Raw genomic sequence first — 9,478 nt, 5'->3', positions numbered from 1 at the left:
CACCTAATGAAACAGTTGATTCTCCTGCATTGGATTCAAAGGCCAAAAAATCTCTCAAAAGACCTCGCGATTCACCACCAATGACCTTGGAGCCTGTGAATCCTTTAGATTCGCGACGTGAGGTGAAGAGACTTTCGCGAACCCAATCGCACGTCCCCGTCGACGTTTCTCCTTTCGTGTCCCACTGTTCACTATTCCCTTTGGGTTCTGAGTTCACCAAACGAGATCTGATTCCACTTTGGCTTGCTAAAGGAGTTGTTGGGACTCCAAACGGAGATTCCCGCGGAGCAAAGGATGCTGCTGACAAAATCTTCCGTTCTTTATACTCAAAACTTGTCATCGATTTCTCTAGATTGGATAAGATTGTTGATTTTCCGAACACAAGAAGAGTACTGTACAAGGTGAATGATTCATCCTCTTTCCCTTCCTGTCTTCGATCCGCTCTCATAAACAACTGCTATTCCACAGTTTCCGATGATAATTTCGATCATGTCCTGGAAACGATATTGCATTTATCTGTATAATGTAATAGTGTAAATGAAATGAGTTTTGAGTCCATGAAAAAAATTTGTGCATCTGCGCACTCTCTTCATATTTCCTTCTCATAGTCCCTCTATAGGGCAAATTCCTCGTGATCTGTTTTTGTGGCTAGAGCACTTAAGATCTTTGAATTTATCTGGAAGCCTTGTGTCTATCATTCCAAGCTCTATTGGGAATTTAAAGTCGTTGATCTATGTTGATCTCTCCTATACACCATTAAACACTTGCCAGAGGCACTGGATTCCCTTCACGATTTGCAAATTTCGAAGCTTCAGTGCTTTCCAATCTGAAGGCTTTGCCAAAAAATATGAGGAAGCTTACCAATCTTACGCATCTTGATCTCGATGTTCTTAGGACGTTGCATTCCATGCCTAAAGGAATGGGTCAGTTAACTAAACTTCAAACTCTGTCAGCATTTATTGTTAGCAGGGATCATGGGAACAGAATATCGGAGCTGAAGAATATGTCAAATCTTACTGGATCATTTTGCATTTTGAGGCTTGAAAATATTTCTTCTTTTGAGGAAACCAAGAAAGCTGCTTTGATAGAAAAGAAATATCTAGAAAGTTTGGAGCTTTGGTGGACTGATAGAATAGTTCGCTTGGAAGGGGAAGAGGAAAAAATCCTTGAGCATCTTCAACCTCCTTTAGAAATTGAAAGTTTGTTAATATCTTGTTGTTGTGGTTCTAAGCTTCCAAGTTGGATTAGTCACCCTTCATATGGTTCTCTGGTAGATCTTACTCTTTGCAATTGCAGTGATTGTGAATTCCTTCCATCTCTTGGTGAATTGCCATCTCTTCAATTCTTGAGAATCAGAAAAATGAATAAATTGAAAAGAATCGATTATTGTTTTTGTAGAAAGGACTACAGCAGATAGAACAGAGCATTTCCTAGACTGTTGAGGCTTACAATTGAATCCATGTTGAAATTAGGAGAGTGGACAAGAATACAAGATGGTGACTTCCCAGAATTAGAGACACTTACAATGGAACATTGTCCTGAACTAGTTTCACTTTCTTTACTTTTGTACCTCAATTCTTTGAAGTGTTTAGAGCTAAGCTGGTGTCCAAATATACTTGCTTTTCCAAGCAATGGTTTGCCTTCTTTTACAATTATGTTCAATTCTTTTATGTCAAGTGCATTCAATACAAGTGGTGTGTTCGTGTGGCTTGAGGAAGGAGATATGAGCTCATCATGATGTTTATGTCCTCCGCTTCCTAACTCAGTGCCACTCTTAGATAACCTACAAAAAAAAGGATCGGTATCAATCTTATCAACAGAAACATTAAGTAAATCACAAGGAAGAGTGGGATTAGAAGTAACTATGTCAGTAGCAAGCTTGTTGCTAGCTTCTTCTAATGTTCCAGCACCACTCAGAGGAGAAGCTACTGGTGTAGCTTGTCTAACAGCTCATTTATCATTAGTACCTGCAAAATTAACAAAGTCACCTTTCTTAAGGTTATCATCAAGTATAATGTTCAAAGCAGGATCACGGTTAAGACAAGATGATTCATCAAAATCATGAGAGATGGAAATGAGGCAATCAACTTCTAAACAGTTAACACACACCACGTCACCATAATATAGCAAGAAGAAGAAGAATGAGGGGTAGATAAACAAGTAAATACATCATCATGCTCAACAATCTCATCATACCAATCATGTTTATGCATCTCAGATTCATACAAATCATCAATATCATGAACAGCACAATCAATCAAATGAACACCCAAGTAAGAACAATCTGCATAACCTTGATTCATAGCATCAAAAATGTTGAAGGTAATCTGTTGGTCCCCAAAGCCCATGGTAATAACCCCATCTTTCACATTAATTATGGTTTGGGCTGTTCTAAGGAAAGGTCTTCCTAGAATCAAAGTGTTATTAGCTTTAATCTCATCAGTAATGTCTAGCACATAGAAGTCAGCTGGGAACACAAGACCCTTCACTTGTACAAGAATGTCATCAAGAAAGCCCTTAGGGTGTCTCACAGTCCTATCAGCTAGACCTAGCACAACACTGGTGTCTTTTAAAGCATGAATACCCAAGCTCTCATAAATAAAGGTAGGCATAACACTTATGGCTATACCTAAGTCTAGTAAGGCATGTGAAATGTTTGTTTTGCCTATGGTACAGAGAATAGTGTAGGAACCCGGGTCTTTACACTTAATAGGTAACTATGGCTTGAAGATAGTACTAACACTAGACTCTAGTTAGATTCTCTCACTATGCCTATACTTCCTCTCGTTTGTACATAGATCTTTCACAAAATTAGCACAGTTGGGCATCTTCTTAATCAAATCAAGTAATAGAGCATTAATCTCAAGTTTGCTAAACATTTCAAAAAGCTCATTATTATCTCTCTTGTCAACAACTTTCTTGCGCATGAGATAGGAATGAGAAAAAGGCAAGTCAGAAATGTTTACCTTATCACCTTTGGAAGATGATCCTTTCTCCATTGGCCTTTGCTTAGCAGCTTTAGACTCTCCTTTCCCTTGAGCCAATGATTGCTTAAGGGATTACTCTAAGAGCCTCTTTTCTTTGGCACTTTTGGATTAAATGGAAGTCTCTTGAGTAGCCTTGGGAATGTCTTGAGTGGTTTTAGAAGGAGGAGGCTCAACTTTTATCCCTTCATCAACCGGTTCTTCATCCTCATCATCATCTTTAAATTGTACTTTCTTACCACCAATTTCCTTACTACTTCTTAATGTAATCATTTTCAAAGATTTGGGATTTATCACCGTGTTGGAAGGCATTGAACCACTAGCCTTAGCTTGCTGTTCACTCATGCCATTTGACAACTTAGTGATGTAAGAAGTCAAATTGGAGGTTCTAGTTTCCCATTGCTCCATCCTATTCTCTAGACTGCAAATCTAGCTTCAGACTTAGATATATGCTCAGTCATTGCCTCAATGCCCTTGAGTTTTCAAAAGAACCGCTCATCATCCTTAGACTGCGATTATTGTGGGGTAGACATGGCTTTAGAGAATTCTCCTTGTAACCCTCCATAGTAAGATTGCCCTTGAGTAACCATATTCTCTTATGACCCTTCTTGAACTTTCCTATTGTCACCTCCTTCCCATCAGAAATTTGGATTAGCTTTCCACCCTTCATTATATGTATTTGTCACATCCCAAACATTCTTACCTGGTTGTAGGGAATCAAAAATTGAGATGAGGGTCAATGTAGAAACTAGACAAAGAAATAAAATAACTTTTAATGTGAAACCCTGATAAGGTCCGAACTGGTATTTTCATAACTATCGGTCTAGGAAGAGCAAAATGAAAAAATTTGGAAAAAATTCCAGAAAATCCCTAAAAAATAGAAAAAGTGTAGAGTAGAGATTTTAGAAACTTAGTTGGGGCCCGAAAGATGGAATTTCAGTAAAAATGATTTATTACAGAATTTCCCGTAAACAGAGGTTTTTTTGAAAAAATATTAGAAAATCAGAGAAAAATAATTATTTTAGTTAGTTAGAGGCCTTAATGCATTTGGGAGATTGATGGAAACTTCATTTAAATATTTATTTGAATTTATAAAATTATTTTTAGGCCTTGAAAATTCAAAAATTAATTTTAGGGAATTTATTTTCTCCCAGAACTACCGATAGAGGCCTAACAGGACAAAATTCAAAATAAATACCTAGAGGTGGTGAAAAATTATGAAAATTTTCATATCATGCTCTCATATTAAAAGGTGAATTATCATGAAGATAAATAAATTTTTGAAGGTCTGGAAAAATTATAGAAGGTTACTAGTGAATAGTAACTAATAAAATTTCAAATTAGTTCGAAATAGTGATTTGGTTTGTGGGTCATATTTTTGGGCCAACCCAAACCATTTGTGGGGTGAAAAATGGACCCAAGAAGGGCCCAAATTCGTGCACTTTCCAGATCCTCCATTTTTATTAAATAAAAAGTGAAAAATCAAGGGAAAATACTTGGAAATATCTAGTAACTTGCCACTTGTTCAAATCTGACCATTTCTTACACTTGATGGCTGCCACATACACCTCTTGAGGTGGCCAATTTCATCCAAACATGGAGGGGTGAGGGCAGATGGAATTTTTCTATAAATACCCCCTTAGAAAATACAAAAAATGTTAGAAAAATAGAAAAACAAGGGGAGATTCTGCCATTTTGCTTCCAACACCCTTTAACTGAAAATTATAAGTGTTTTGGACAAGGAATCATTCAAAATACACCAAGGAAACATTAATGTATGCTTATGCCTTCCTATTCCTAAGTTTCAAGCTTGGTTAGTTGAAGTTCTTAGCTTGGAAAATTAGGGAAAATTCTGCCAAAATTTCACTGGACCTTGTGATGTTTAGGAAAGGATAGAAACCTTAATAATCAAGTGGAATAAAGAATATTAAGTGGTGTATGGATTGATTTTTGAATGAAATCAAAGTTAGGGTTTAAGGGGAAGCAATTCGATCAGCACTGTTCATGCAGAAGCAATCTGATTTTGCTTGATTTGATGATTCTAATGGCTTTAAAAACATGTTTTTATGTAGGGATATGTTGTTGGAAAGTGTTTAAAAATCACTGGAATCAAAAATAGAATTTTTGGAAGTTAAGAACCCCCTATTCGGCTAAGTGAACTTCATGGGGAAGGAGTATGAATTTCAAAAATCTGATTACACCATTGGATTTCGCATGAAAAATTGTGTAAGGATGAGCCATGAGATTATTGATTTTAAAGAAGAAATTATTTTGTTAAAAATCAAAGAAAAAAAAGGAGAAAATTGTTTAGTTAATGTCAAAGTGTTAGAATCAAGTTGTTTGGTGATTAATGTAGCCTATGTTTATGCTTGGTTTGATAGGTATTGCGAGGAGGAACCAAGGAGAAGCTTTGTCCCTTGAAGTAACCTAGTAGACAAGTGTTAAAAAGGTAGTTTTGAATTATAATTTGATTGTTAATCTTGCTTGTTTAATGTGACTTGTTATTTGCTTGGATAGAGGAACTTGTGTTGTGGCATGGATTGGGTGAATAACATTGGTTTATGCTTTGGCTAAATGTATTGAGTTATATCATTGTGGAAGTGTTGATGTTCCTCTTTTAGCATGGCATTAAGCATGATTTCATGGGGTTGATTATGCCTTAAGGTATCATAACATGTCACATGATAACTTGCTTGATTTGCATGATAATTGTAATTCAAATGCTACTGATATTTCATGGAAATCTCATTCCTTCTATGTTAAATTATGTCTCAAATAGGGAATGATTCATCCGATGGCAAGGGCAAGGAAATGATTTTGGGATAGAGAAGCAATTATGGAATTGATGCTATTATGTAATGTTGTGTAATGTATTAATGAACTTTATGTTGAGAATTTAATGGATTATGAATGATATGTGATGTAAATTAGTTTGTATGACATGCCTAAATTTTGAAATATTGAATGGTATAATGTCAAAAGAGTGTAGGAAAAAGAAAAATAGGAGATAAATTAAAGAAAGTAGCATTAGGGTATAAAATCTCCCTAAAAGAGGCCAAACATGTAGCACATGAAATAATGAGTAATTGTTGAAATTTGGATATGAAGTTTTACAGGCTTATAGATCTCATTTTTAAATTTAAAACAAGTGGTAAACCACTAAAATTGGAGTTTTGTGCTAAGAGTTATGCGCTTCCAAAGTTGGGCAAAAATATTAAAAATTCAAAAATTTACTAGATAAATAGTGCACTTTGACGAATTTCTTGGAATTATTTTGGGTGGAACTGGACCTAATGAGTATTTTTTCCCAAAGAAATCTTAGCAAGCTTCGCGTGAAAATTGAAATCACATTGTTTCAATTTTTCTAAAATTAGTTATGAATTTTCAAAGTTGACCCATTTTTAGATGAATAGTGTACGGACATAAACAGTAAAATCCTAAATTTTAAATTTTTCACCCAGACGGGTTACAAAACGACTTATATTAGTTTCAATTGATATATAATGGATTATAAAGGGAGGTGCAACAATACTTGAGTATGGGTTCCATTGTTTAAATTGATTAGCCCTTTCTTAATACATGGCAGAAACTTCCTCACATTTATGAGGTCAAGCAACAGAGATATGTATAACAGAACTATAATGCTCACAACTAGGTAGAGCCATCTCCATGGAATTAGGATTCTGAGTGTCAATAGGAGGAGTGTGAGATGCAAGCTTATTCAACGATGTAGTCAAAGCAGTAATTTGAGAAGTGAATGTGTCCAATTGAGGAATGTGGACTGAAGAAGGATTAGTATGCATCGTATTAACACTTTTAGACTCCCTAATGCTATACTATTGATGGTTCAAGGCCATTTTCTTAATAAGTTCTCATGCCTCCTCAGCGGTTAAATCAATGAGAGAAGCCCCAAAAGTAACATCCAACATCCCTTTGTCTTGGGTCTTAAGTCTATCATAAAAGTATTGGACTAATTGTTCATCTGGAATTTGATGTTATGGACATCTAGAAAGCAAGTCTTGAAAACGGTTCCAGTAGTTATAAAGTGACTCATCATAGTCTTGGTTTGCAGAGTAAATCTCTTTTCTCAATGTAGAAGTCTGGGAAGTTGGGAAATACTTCTCCAAGAATACTTTTCTGAGGTTGTTATAGTTATGGTAGGCATCCGCCATATGCCTAGGCGAGCTCATGTACCATTCTTGCGCCTTACCCTCCAAAGACAAATGGAATACCTTCCAAGGAACCTCATCCAGACTAGTCCCAACTGGCTTCATGCTAAAGCATACCATAGAGAGATATTTCAGATGATTGTACGGGTCCTCACCTGTCAAACCATAGAATTTAGGCAAAGAATTAAGTAGTGGACCTTTAATTTCAAAATTGACATCAACATTAAGGCATGCAACATTGAAAGGATCATAATTTGCATTAGAAGTAGTGGCTTCCCTAATGGTTCTTCTTTTAGGGTTATCTCCATTATTCTATCCTACGTTATCATGTTTCCCATTATATCTATTGCCCCCTCTGTCATTACTACCATTGGGATTATTAACAGTTTTCATTATATCTATTCCACTTTGGCTTGTTTTACATATTTTATGTGATCTGCACTTTTGTTTGGTGAAAATTAGTACTACAGAGATTCTCTGAAATCTCACCCCCCCTTTCATGCTGTACAACCAGAACAAGTAGTTCCAAAGGGAAGGAGTTTGTGCTGGAAGAAGATGGATAGTGAAAAGAGTATAAATGCATGCTTCTTTTTTTATATTTACTTATATTTATATATTAGTTATTTTGGCAAGTAATTACTACTTGTTTTATATGCACACACACTCTTTTGTGTCCTCTATAAGGAGGGCAGTGCCATCTGTCAAGATATCAGTTGTATTTAAATATATTACTAGTGTGTGAGTTAGTATATCTAAGATATGAAGAGAATTGGTTTCAGTTAATGTATAATTACCCCAAGTCTCTTAATATTATAAAGTGATAGATAGGGTTTGATAGTGAATTACTGGTCAAGGTTTTTTTTTTTTTAAGTTATGAATTTCTTCATTAGTAAATTTCAATGTTAATTTACAGGTTCAACCCCTGTATTGGAATTTGTTTTCAAATGGTTTATGTTTTAAATATAAAAAAAATTAACCTATTTTTTTCTAGGTCAGAAACTTGGCGTTAGTAGTTCATATTCATTTTATTTGACCCTTATAGTGTATAAGAGTTTAGGTCTTACATTTCATACGAGAATCTAACTGAGATACATACAGTAGAACAACATAAATTGAACCTCCCTTTTTAACCCTTTTTAATCTTAATTTTGATTTTACATCCATTTATTATAAACTAAATCCCACATGCCAATCTGCATTTATTTGATAAAAATCCCAAAATAATTTGTGCAAATTTGTTTTCAATTGTTTGAGGCCTCCTAATATTTTTTTTAATTAATTTTCAATAAGTATCGCTTAATCAACGAAAATTATAGAAAGTAATTAAAATTTCTTTTTGAAGTATTTTCATCATTTTGACCTCTTCTGAGCCTCAGTTGTTGTTCAGGGTATTTTTCTCTATTTGTATGATTTTGAGGGAATGTTGCAAAATTTTGGATATATTTTTTTAATGTTAAATTTCATAACTCAAAACTCTTTAAATTTTTAAAATTTTCGCCTTTATTTTGAGAAGGCCAAATGCTACACTACAAATGATTTGAAAGTATATCGGGCTTTGGAGAGTTTCAGATCTTTGTTTTTTAATTTTTGATATGTTTTTTAAGTTTTTTTAGCATTTTTATCGTTAGGTCAAAACTAGTATGGTTTTCTAAAATTCATTCTAGTTCTTACTCTAATTTTGAGCTTCGACTCAAATATGTCGGCTGAATTACTGTCCAACTAGGCTTGATCATTAAAATAATTTGTTTATCCAAACCAAATTGTTAGCAAGTCCTATCAGATTGTCTGGTCTGATGATAAGACTCTTTAATAATTAGTTGTAAATGTTATGGTATTTTCTAGTTTTTTTTATCTCCAAAAATTCAAAGAACTTTTTATAACTTTCATAAATCAACATATATATTATGTTTCTCTGAATTGAATAATCCAAGTTATTAAGTACTCTCTTCGGTCCTCTGTATAGAGAATATTTTTGAAGGTGTTCTTGGGTGTTTTCATAAGGTATTTCATATTTTTTAGGAGTATTAAATATTATTCTTCCATATATTTCCATATTTAATTTGAGCAATGAGAAATAATATAAATTAATATATTTGATGTTTAAGTTTAGTATAGTTAATAAGAATAATATTGTAAATCACTTGAATTTTATTATACGTCTGATCATTTAGTTAGAAATGACATATACTTGAAATAAGAAGAAAGATTGAAACATTCACGTAGCACAGAAGTGGTTTATCTATTGAGTTTATATGATAATATTTCAAAGAAATAATATGGCAATCAAAGTAATTTACACTTAAAGAATTAAGAATTGTTATAAAT

This window comes from Neltuma alba, unplaced genomic scaffold, assembly GCF_004799145.2.
Source record: "Neltuma alba isolate B1F8T4 unplaced genomic scaffold, ASM479914v2 tig00000908_pilon, whole genome shotgun sequence".
In the NCBI taxonomy this organism is placed as follows: domain Eukaryota; kingdom Viridiplantae; phylum Streptophyta; class Magnoliopsida; order Fabales; family Fabaceae; genus Neltuma; species Neltuma alba.
The sequence above is the reverse complement of the archived record's forward strand: the minus strand, read 5'-3'. Positions refer to the sequence as shown.